Here is an 11,130-nt window from a genome sequence, read left to right as displayed (position 1 = left end):
AACCTTCTATTCTGAAACTGCGCTCTGTGGTCTTAGACTCCCCCACTTTAGGAAACAGCTTTTCCACTTCAACTCTCTCTAGGCTTTTCAATAATCAATAGGTGTTAATGAGATCCCCGTTCATTTTTCTAAACTCCAGTGAGTACAGGCCCAGAGCCATGAAATGCTGCTCATGCCACACATGCCAGTGCCAATATAGCATGCCCACCATGTTCCACAGAGCACACAAGCAACAACAACAACAACAACAGGAACAAAATAGCAACCCCTTATCTCTCTCCTACCAATCCACCTATGCACCCACACAGACAGTCCTCCAGGCACAGAGCAGGCTGTCTCCGGGCCTCCAGTGGACTTGAGGATTCACAGACATTGGGCCTTTAACTTCTCCAGCAGACTTGCAGACCCAGGGCTTTGGCCATTCTGTCTTGACTGCCAGACTTATGATCGGCCTTTGGCCTTTGATCCTGGGATTCGCCAAAGTCAGCGAATGAGGAGTACAAACCCCTGAGTCCTCACTCCTGTATTCATTTCAGAAGGAATGCTAATATATTATTTACTTAATTATTTGTTGGTTTCAAAGGTTAATTTTATTATCAAGGTATGTACGCAGAATACAACTCTGAGATTCGCCTTCTCCGGAAAGCCACAAAATACAGAAAACCCATGGAAGTCATTGTGCCCCCCCCCCCCCACATGGAAAAGAAAAAGAAACAAAACTTGCAAACCCCAAAGCCTCCAAACTCTCCCTCGAACAAAAACTAACAGATCACTCACCCGGACATGGCAGCTAGAACATCAAACCCCTAACCCCCAACCTTTCCTTCGCACCAAAACTAACAGATTGCCCACCCAGAAACGGCAGCTAAAAAATCAAACCCCTAACTGCCAAGGTCCTCCCACAGAAAAAAAACAGCAACAATAACATCCAACAACCAACCACTCCCTCACCCAAAAAAATTGCCCATCCACCAATCAGCAACAAGAAAGAAAACAGGAAAACTGAAGGAGACCAATACGAACTACACCAATAATCACATATGTCTCGGAATTTCGAAAACATCTTCCATCAGCATCGAGGAGAGTGACAGCTCGAACTTAGTCCTTCCATGGGGCTTTCATCTGCTGAGAAGTGGCCTCCCAATCGCCGGCCAGACATGGCTTCCAATGGGAGTAGGTATGCTTAGGTCCTCTCAACAACAACCCTATTCAATCTTTCACCGTGTAACAAATACTTCGTGCTCCTGTTATCTTTGCTAAGTGTCCTTTCCACAGTAAGTTCACTTGCCATGTCCTGGTCTACTCACTCAGTAATTATCCCCTCTTTAAATCCTCCTTACTCACAATCTGGGAAATGATTAATAATTGAGTAAGCCTTTAAGATTCTGTATGCACAGGGGTGGGAAGATCTGCCTCCTTCTTGAGGCCTTGGTTTAATGTCTTGTGCAAAAGGAATTACTTCATATAGAGTGTCAAATCAAAGTGGAGTTTATTGTTGTAATTCTGCATAAGTGAAATGTAAGACTCACTTGCAGCAGCTTCACAGACACAGCAACAGATAAGCTGCATTCATAGAGTCATAGAGGACTACAACACTGAAACAGGCATTTCTGCCCATCTAGTCTGTGCCAAAATATCATTCTGCCTAATCCCATTGACTTGCCTCTGAACCTTGTCCTTCATATCCTTCCTATCTGTGTACTTATCCCAATTGATCTTACAAACCCACATCCACCACTTCTGCTGGTAGCTCATTCCACCCCCTGAGTGAGGAATTTGCCCCCGCAGGTTCCCCTTGAAACATTTCACCTTCCACCCTTAACCCATGACTTCTATCTAGTTGTTGTCTCAACCAACCTCCACAGCTGTTTGCATTATCCTATCTATACCCCTCATAATTTTGTATGTTTTTATCGAATCTCTCCTCATCCTTCTACACTCCAGGGAATAAAGTCCTAACCTAATCAAATTTTCCCAAAACTCAGGTCTTCAAATTCACAAGAAAAAAATAAACACAACTTTTACAAAAATGCAGGAGCACAATTAGAACAAAAACACACACACAACATGCTGGAGGAACTCAGCAAGTCAATGAGGCATCTATGGAGGGGAATAAACAGTTGACATAATAAATGTCAGGCCAGATGGATTGAAGAACAGGGTGTCAGGACTGGAGGCAAGTCCTGGGCTGGTTCTGCTCACAGCTCTGTGACGTTTACTCCATTCTTGGTGGTGCTGAGGCTGAGTCTGTGGCCTGCTCTGGGCTTTGCTCCTGTGAGATTTCATTCTGAATGCTGTTGGTTGTTTTTATTGTTTGCATGTTTTTTTTTCTCTCTCTGCGCATTGGGTGTTGGTCTTTTTAAATTGAGTTCTTTCAAGTTCCTTGTTTGTGGCTGCCTGTGAGAAGACAAATCTCAAGGCTGCATAATTTATACATCTTTGATAATAAATATACTTTGAACTTTGACATTTCAGGCCTTCATCAGGACTGAACAAAGGTTTTGGCCTGAAGCCTCAACTGTTTGTTCCCCTCCATAGATGCTTCCCAAGTTACAGGCAGAAGGCACAAAGCCAGGTGGTCGGATTCCTCCAGTGCTGCTCTGATGCATCAGATTAGATATTAGGCCTCCTCAAGTTTAAGATAATTGGTTGAGCATGCTAGGGCTTTTTCTCTTTAGAGCAAAGGAGGATGAGAGGTGATTTGCTAGAGGTGTACAAGATGATAAGAGGCATAGATAGTGGACAACCAAAGTCTTTTTCCCAGGGTGGAAGTGAGGGGGCTTAGGCAGGGATGTCAGAGGTAAGTTATTTACGTGGAGAGTGGTCAGTGCATGGAATGCACTGCCCTGGGTGGTAGTACAGACAGATACATTAGGGACATTTAAGAAGCTCTCAGATAGACATGGATAATAAAATAATTAGAGGCTTTGGTAGAAGGGAAGGTTTAGATTGATCTTAGGGTAAAAGGTTGGCACAACAGTGTGGGCCAAAGGGCCTGTACTGTGCTGCAATATTCTATGTTCTGTGTCCTGGTTTTGGACTTGATTCCACAGTCCATTTACTCAAGAGGCACGAGTATTACCTACTAAGCCACTGTTACCATGAAAGGTTAGAAGACAGATTGAGGTTGACACTAGGTGCTCCCTGTGGAGAATTGTTAGACAGGACACCGCCTGTCTTAACAATATAGGTTTTGTTGCAGAGCCAAAATACAGGACTGAAGAATCTTGTTACAAGCTTTGCTCCTATCAAATCTCATTCAGGATTTCACTGGGTGTCAATATCTCAGGGACCTAACCTGGACCCAACATATAGATGCAGCTATATAGAAAGCAAAACAGTGTCTATATTTCATTTGGAGTTAGAAGAGATTTGACATGTTACCAAAAACACTTGCAAATTTCTACAGATGTACTATGGAGAACTTTTGAACTGGCTGCATCACCGTCAGGTATGGGGATCTATTACACAGGATCAAAGTAAGTTGCAGGGTGTTGTAAACTCAGTCAGCTCCATCATGGGCACTAGCCTCCGCAGTATAAGACCATAAACTATAGGAGAAGAATTAGACCACTTGGCCCATCATGTCTGTTCTGTCATTTCATCATGGCGGATCCAATTTCCCCCTCAGCCCCAATCTCCTGTCTTTTCCCTGTATCCGTTCATGGCCTAACCAATTAAAAATTTATCAATCTGCCTTAAATATACATACAGATTGCACAATTGAGAGCATCCTGATTGGCTGCATCACTGCAGAGAGTGGTGCGGACAGCCCAGCGCATCTGTAGTTGTGAACTTCCCATGATTCAGGACATTTACAAGGACAGGTGAGTAAAAAGGGGACCCAAGCCATCCCAACCACAATCTATTCCAGCTGCTACCATCCGGGAAGTGGTACCACAGCATAAAAGCCAGGACCAACAGGCTCTGGGACAGCTTCTTCCACCAGGCCATCAGACTGATGAGCTCACACTGGTTTGAGTGTACTCTATAATACATTGACTGTTCTATTTATTATAAACTATTACTGTATAGATTACTGTGATTACACATGGCACATTTAGATGGAGACGTAACAAAGATTTTTACTCCTTATGTATGTGAAGGATGTAAGAAATATAGTCAATGCAATTCTAAAATAGTCTCTATTCTGAGGCTGTATCCTCTGGTCTTACACCATAGGAGATATCCTCTCCACATCCATTCTGTCAAGTCATTTCACCAATCAATACATCTCAATGAGGTCACCCCTCATTCTTCTAAATTCTAGTGAATACAGACCCAGAGCATTCAAATACTTTGCATATGACAAGCCATTTAATCTTAGAATAATTTTTGTGAACCTCCTTTGAACCCTCTCCAGTTTCAATACATCCTTTCTAAGGGGCCCAAACCTGCTCACAATAGCAAACAATAAAAACAAACCTGCTCACTGGGGCCTCACCAGAGCTTTATAAAGTTTCAATATTACATTATTATATTCCGCTGCTGAGGCCTCTATTAGTCAGAGTTGTCCATGGGTATTGCGTCCCTGCTGTCTAGATATACAAGCCTGGACAGTATGATATGGAGAGCAAGCTGTTGCCCATGTAGCAAGCTCCCCCTCTCCATGCATTTAATAAACTCAAAGGAACGGCAAAGACCGGTACAGTTTGATACCAGCAGTGTCACAAGGGTTGCCAGTCAGCATTGAATTCAATGTAGGACTGCCTTAGGGACTTCACTCCAGATTTTCCCTCGGAGTTTAGTCCCGAAGCCTTCCCCACGCATGGGTTCCCCAAAACCAGTAACTCGGCTTTATCCAAATCAGTAGAAACAGTTCTGCCGGACTTAGTAGCTAAGCCACACATGAAGGCCAGGAGCTGGACTTTGTTGTCAGAGGCTATTTGAGATGCACGCCATTGGGAACATTTAATAGCTAGTGGGAGCTTGTCCCCATTACCATCCCTGGCTATAACAACCTTAAAGAACTTTTATATTATAGTCCTCTTGCATCCAACATTGCATTTGTGTTCCTCACCACAGACTCGGAATCCAGTACACGGACTCCGAAGTCCCTGTGTGCCATAGTTTTTGTATTTTCTCTCCATTTAGGAAATGTCATCCCTTTCATTTCTTCTACTAAAGTGCATGGCCATAACTTCCCAACACTGTATTCCATCTGCCATTTCTTTGTCCATTCTCTTGAACTGTCTGCCATCTGTATGTTATTTATTTGCTCAAAATTACCTTCCCTTCCACCTATCTTCATATCGCCAGCAAGCTTTGCAACAAAGCTATCAAATCCATCATCCTTTTACATATGATGTAAGAGAATTGGTCCCAACAGGGACTCCTATGGAATGCCACTAGTCACTGGAAGCCAGCCAGAAAAGGCTCCCTTCATTTCCATTCTGCTTTCTGCCAATCAACCACTGCTTTATCCATGCTAGAATCTTTCCTGTAATACCATGGACTCGTAGCTTGTTAATCAGCCTTCTGAAAATCCAAGAACAACATCAAGTGATTCTCCTTTGTCTACTCCGCTTGTAATTTCTTCAAAGAATTCCAACAGATTTATCAAGCAAGATTTTCCCATGAGAAAACTGTGCTGACTGCAGCCTATTTTATCATGTGCCTCCAAGTACCCTGAGACCTCATCCTTAATAATTGATTCCAACATCTTCCCAACCACTGAGTTCAGACTAACTGGCCTATAGTTTCCTTTCTTCTGCCTGTCTCCCTTCTTGAAGAGTGGAGTAACATTTGCAATTTTCCAGGCTTTCAGAACCATTGAAGAATCTAGTAATTCTTGAAAGATCAATAGTAATGCTTCCACAATTTCTTCAGCTACCTCTTTCAGAACTCTGGGATGTAGACCATCTGATCCAGCTGACTTAACTACCTTTAGACCTTTCAGTTTCCCAAGAATCTTCTATCTAGTTATGGTAACCACATATTTTATGCCTCCCAACACCTGGAACTTCCACCATATTATTAGTGTCTTCCACAGTCAAGACTGATGCAGAGTACTTACTCAGTTCATCCACCATTTCAGTGTCCCCCGTTACTACCTTCCAGCATTGTTGATAGTGGTCTGATATCCACTCTGGTCTCTCCTTTACACTTTATGTATCTGAAGAAACTTTTGGTATTCTCTGTAATATTATTAGCTAGTTTCCATCTTTACCTTCTTAATCACTTTTTTAGTTGCCTTCTGTTGGTTTTTAAAAGTTTCCTAATTCTCTAACTTCCCACTAATTTTTGCTCTATTATATGCCCTCTCTTTGGCGTTGACTTCTCTTTTTAGCAATGGTTGTTTCATTTTCCATTTAAATACTTCTTCGTCTTTGGGATGTATATATGCTGTGACTTCCGATTTGCTTCCAGAAATTCCAATCATTGCTGTTTTGCTATCATCCCTGCCAGTGTTCTTTTCCAATCAAATCTGGCCAGCTCCTCTCTCATCCTCTGTAATTCCCTTTATTCCACTATAATACTGATACATTGGATTTTAGCTACTTCTCCTCAAATTTTGGAGTGAATTTGATCATATTCCCCTAAGGGTTCTTTTACTTTAAGGTCTCTAATCAATTTTGGTTCATAGCACAACACCCAATTCAGAATAGCTGATCTTCTAGTGTGCTCAACCATGAACTCCACTAAAACGTCATCTCATAGGCACTCTAGAAATTCCCTCCACTCTAATCTAGCACCAGCATGAATTCTCAATCTACTTGTATATTGAAGTCTCCAATGACTTTGCCTTTTTGCCATGCATTTTCTATCTCCCGTAATTTATAGGCCATATTCTTACTACTGTTTGGGGTGGGGGTGGGGGGGTTGTCTGAATGCAACTCCTATCAGGGTCTTTTTACCCCTGCAGTTCCTTAGCGCTACCCGCAATGATTCAACACCATCCAACCCTATGATACCTCTTTCTAATGATTTAATTTCATTTTTTATCAGTAGAGCAATGCTACCCCCTCTGCCTTCCTGCCTGTCCTTTTCATGTACATCCTTGGACTTTAAGCTGCCAGCTATAATGTAGGACATCTTCAAAGAGTGGTGCCTCAGAAAGGTGGCCTCCATCATTAAGGATCCCCATCACCCAGAACATGCCCTTTTTTCATTGCTATCATTAGGAAGGAGGTACAGAAACTAAAGGCAAAAAATCAACAATTCAGGAACAGCTTCTTTCCCTCTGCCATTAGTTTTCTGAATGTTCCTGAACACTACCTAACTACATTTTTATTTCCTATTTTTTGCACTACTTACTTAATTTCACTATTTAATATGTGTACATACTCACTGTAATTCAAGTTTATTGCCGCAAAGTTAATAAATTTCACAACATGTGCTGGTGGTATTAAATCTGGTTCTGATTCTTATGAAGTACCTAACAGTGACTAAAGAAGTAAATCTGAAGTGCAGAAATGTTAGCGATTAGAGAGATTACCTTTATTTGTCACATGAATATTGAAACTTTAGAGTGAAATTCATCAATTGCATCAAATCAAGTGAAATCAGTGAGTACTGTGCAGAGCGGTCACCAGGCCTCTGGTGCTAACGTAACATCCTCACGACTAACCCTAACCTGACTGTTCACCAGACGCTGGTCAGAGAACACGTAGATAGCGCAAAGCTGCCGAATATCACATCTGCAGCTTTGGCCTGTCACTGACTAGGGACAGAAGAGTACAGTGCAGGAGCAAGCCTGTGCCAACCACGATGTGAAGTTCAACTAATCTTTCCTGCCTGCACGTGATCCCTATCCCTCCATTCCCTGTACATTAAAGGAAAGATTTTAAAGATCAGCTTTATTTGTCCTATGCACATTGAAACATACAGTGAAATGCTTAATTTGCATCAAATCAGATTAAAACAGTGAGGATTGTACTGAGCAGCCTACAAATGTTACCACCTTCCAGCAATTCCTGCCGCATTCTGTAAGGGGTTCGTATGTTGTCCCTGTGACAACATGGACACTCCAGTTTCCTCTCACATTCCAAAAACTAACTAGGGTTAGTGAGATGTGGGGCGGCTACGTTGGTGGCGGAAAAATGGCAACACTTGCGGGCGGAGCCCAGCACATCCTTAGACTGTGTTGGTCGTTGATGCATATGGTACATTTCACTGTATATTTCAATCTACAACTAAAGCTAATCCTGAACAGGTCCTCCTTTCTAATCCTCCTCCACCACTAGTCACAAAGCTTTTCCAACCTTGCTCCTGCCTTAAACCCGTCTACCTACTTGTAATCATCTGGTCTTACACAAACTTCACGTTCCTAGCCTCTGGAGCAGTATATACAGTAAATTAATTAGCTTGTTCCATTGCACTCAAATCATAGCTTCTAACTTATAAAGTGTCATTGAGGTCCATGCTAGCAAAGAAATCACCATTATGGGGCAGTATAGTTCCACACATAATCCAGTTCCAAACTGAAATGTAGATTTGGTTTTTTTAAAAACATTAAAGTAATTGTAATGATTGGTTGAGCTTTTCTTGATATTTCTGATAAAAAATTTTCTTAACCCCTCACCCCCAACCCAAATCTTCCTCCTTTTTATAGAATTGTCCTTCCACGAGTGGGTGAATTATTTTCGGTCCACAGGACCATATTATGGAACAAGGAAAGGCATCTTACATATATACCCCTCTGGCTCGTGGCAGCTGATAAACTCAGCAGGTCAGGCAGCTTCTGGTGAAAGAGAAACAGTTAACGTCTCAGGACTGAAACGCTGTGTCAGAATTGATAACTTGATTGTTTCTCTTGCGGTGATAGTTCAAGTCAAAATGATTGTCTACATCATATTTCCTAATGATTTCACCAGCATTCTTTTATGGGTGGCAGTAATTAGGTATCATTGTAATTGAAGGAATTAATTAGTAAGGGTGTCAGCGGCTATGGGGAGAATGCAGGGGAATGGGGTTGAGAGGGAAAATAAATTTGCTGTGATTGAATTGTAGAAATAGCAATGGGCTGAATTCTGCTGCTATGCCTTATGGTCTATGGTCTAAGAAAAGATGATATTGAATTTACACGTAGCAAATTCACACTAATAGCAACATCGTGATGACCAAATAATACTCATTAGTATTGTTCAAAGTGCTATTGGTCATTGGAGGAAAAAGGTTTCTTAAAATCAAAACCTATACCTGGTACAAACCTAATAGTCTACCAGGCACAGATGATCCCTACCCTCCTGGATGCTTCTGAGACCTGTACTACCTACAGCAGCATCTCAAAGCATTAAAGATCAGCTTCAGAATCAGGTTTAATATCACCAGCATATACAGTATTGTGAAATTTGTTGTCTTTGCAGCAATTGTACAATGCAATACATAATAATAGAAAACACAAAGTGCAATAAGTGTGTGTGTGTGTGTGTGTGTGTGTGTGTGTATATATATAAATAGTTAAATAAGTAATGCAAAATAGAAATAAAGAAGTAGTGAGGGGTTGTTCATGGGTTCAATGTCCATTCAGAAATCAGATGGCAGAGGGAAAGAAGCTGTTCCTGAATCGTTGAGTGTGTGTCTTCAGGCTCCTGTACCTCCTTCCTGATGGTAACGAAGAGAACAAGGTATTTCCTGGTGATGGGGGTCCTTAATAATGGACGCTGCCTTTTTGAGACATTGCTCCTCGAAGATGTCCTGGGTACTATGGAGGCTAGTGCCCATGATGGAGCTGAATATGTTTACAACTCTGCAGCTTATTTTGATCCTGTGCCGTAGCACACTGCACCCTCCCCCCCCCCCCCCCATACCAGAAAGTGATGCAGCCAGTTAGAATGTTTTCCATGGTACATCTGCAGAAATTTGTGAGTATCTTCGGTGGCATATCAAATTTCATCAGACTCCTAATGAAATATAGCCGCTGTCATGCCTTCTTTGTAGCTGCATCAATATGTTTGGCCCAGGATAGATCCTCAGAGATATGGACACCCAGAAACTTGAAACTGTTCACTTTTTCCATTTTTGATCCCTCTGTTTGTGTTTGTTTTCTTGTCTTACCCTTTTGAAAGTCCACAGTCTTACTGTGTTGAATGCAAGGTTGTTGCTGTGACACCATTCAACTAGCTGATATATCTCACTCTTGTAGGCCTTCTTGTCACCATCTGAAATTCTGCCAACAATACTTATGTGTCAGCAAATTTATAAATGGCATTTGAGCTGTGCCTGGCCACCCAGTCGTGGGTGAGAGAGAGTAGAGTAGTGAACTAAGCACACATCCCTGAGGTGTGCCAGTGTTGATTGTCAGCGAGGTGGAGATGTTAATTCCGATCTGTACAGATTGTGATCTTCTAGTTAGGAAGTTGAGGATCCAGTTACAAAGGGAGGTACAGACGCCCAAGTTTTGAAGCTTTTCAACCAGAACCCTCGGAATAATTGTGTTAAATGCTGAGCTGTAGTCAATAAACAGCACCTTGACATAGGTATTTGTATTGGCCGGGTGATCCAATGAGATCGCATCTGCTGTAGATCTGTTGTGGTGATGGGTAGTGGTTCAGGTCCTAAACAGGAGTTGATTCTAGCCATAACCAATGTCTCAAAGCGCTTCATCACACGTAGATGTGAGTGCAACTGGGCAATAGTTGTTAAGGCAGCTCACCCAGCTCTTCTTGGGCCCTGGTATAATTGTTGCCCATTTCAAACAGGTGGGAATTTCTGAATGTAGCATTGAGAGATTGAAAATTTCTTTGAGCACCCCTACCAGTTGGTTGGCACAAGTTTTTAGAACCCTTCTAGGTACAGCATTGGGGCCTGTCGCTTTGCAAGGGTTCACCCTCTTGAAAGACATCGGCCTCTGAGATTGAGATTACAGTGTCACTGTGCTGCAGGGATCCTCACAGCTGTAGTTTTATTTTACCTTTCAAAGTTTGCATAAAAGGTGTTGAACTCATTAGGGAAGTGAAGCATCACGGCCATTCTTGTTGTTAGGTTTCGTTTTGTAGGAAGTAATAGCCTGTAAACCCTGCCAGAGGTGATGTCATTAGACAATAGACAATAGGTGCAGAAGTAGACCATTCGGCCCTTCGAGCCTGCACCGCCATTTTGAGATCATGGCTGATCAATTCCTATCAATACCCGGTTCCTGCCTTGTCCCCATATCCCTTGATTCCCCTATCCATAAGATACCTATCT

Source organism: Hemitrygon akajei, chromosome 11, assembly GCF_048418815.1.
Source record: "Hemitrygon akajei chromosome 11, sHemAka1.3, whole genome shotgun sequence".
Classification (NCBI taxonomy): domain Eukaryota; kingdom Metazoa; phylum Chordata; class Chondrichthyes; order Myliobatiformes; family Dasyatidae; genus Hemitrygon; species Hemitrygon akajei.
Note: the sequence above shows the minus strand (reverse complement) of the source record.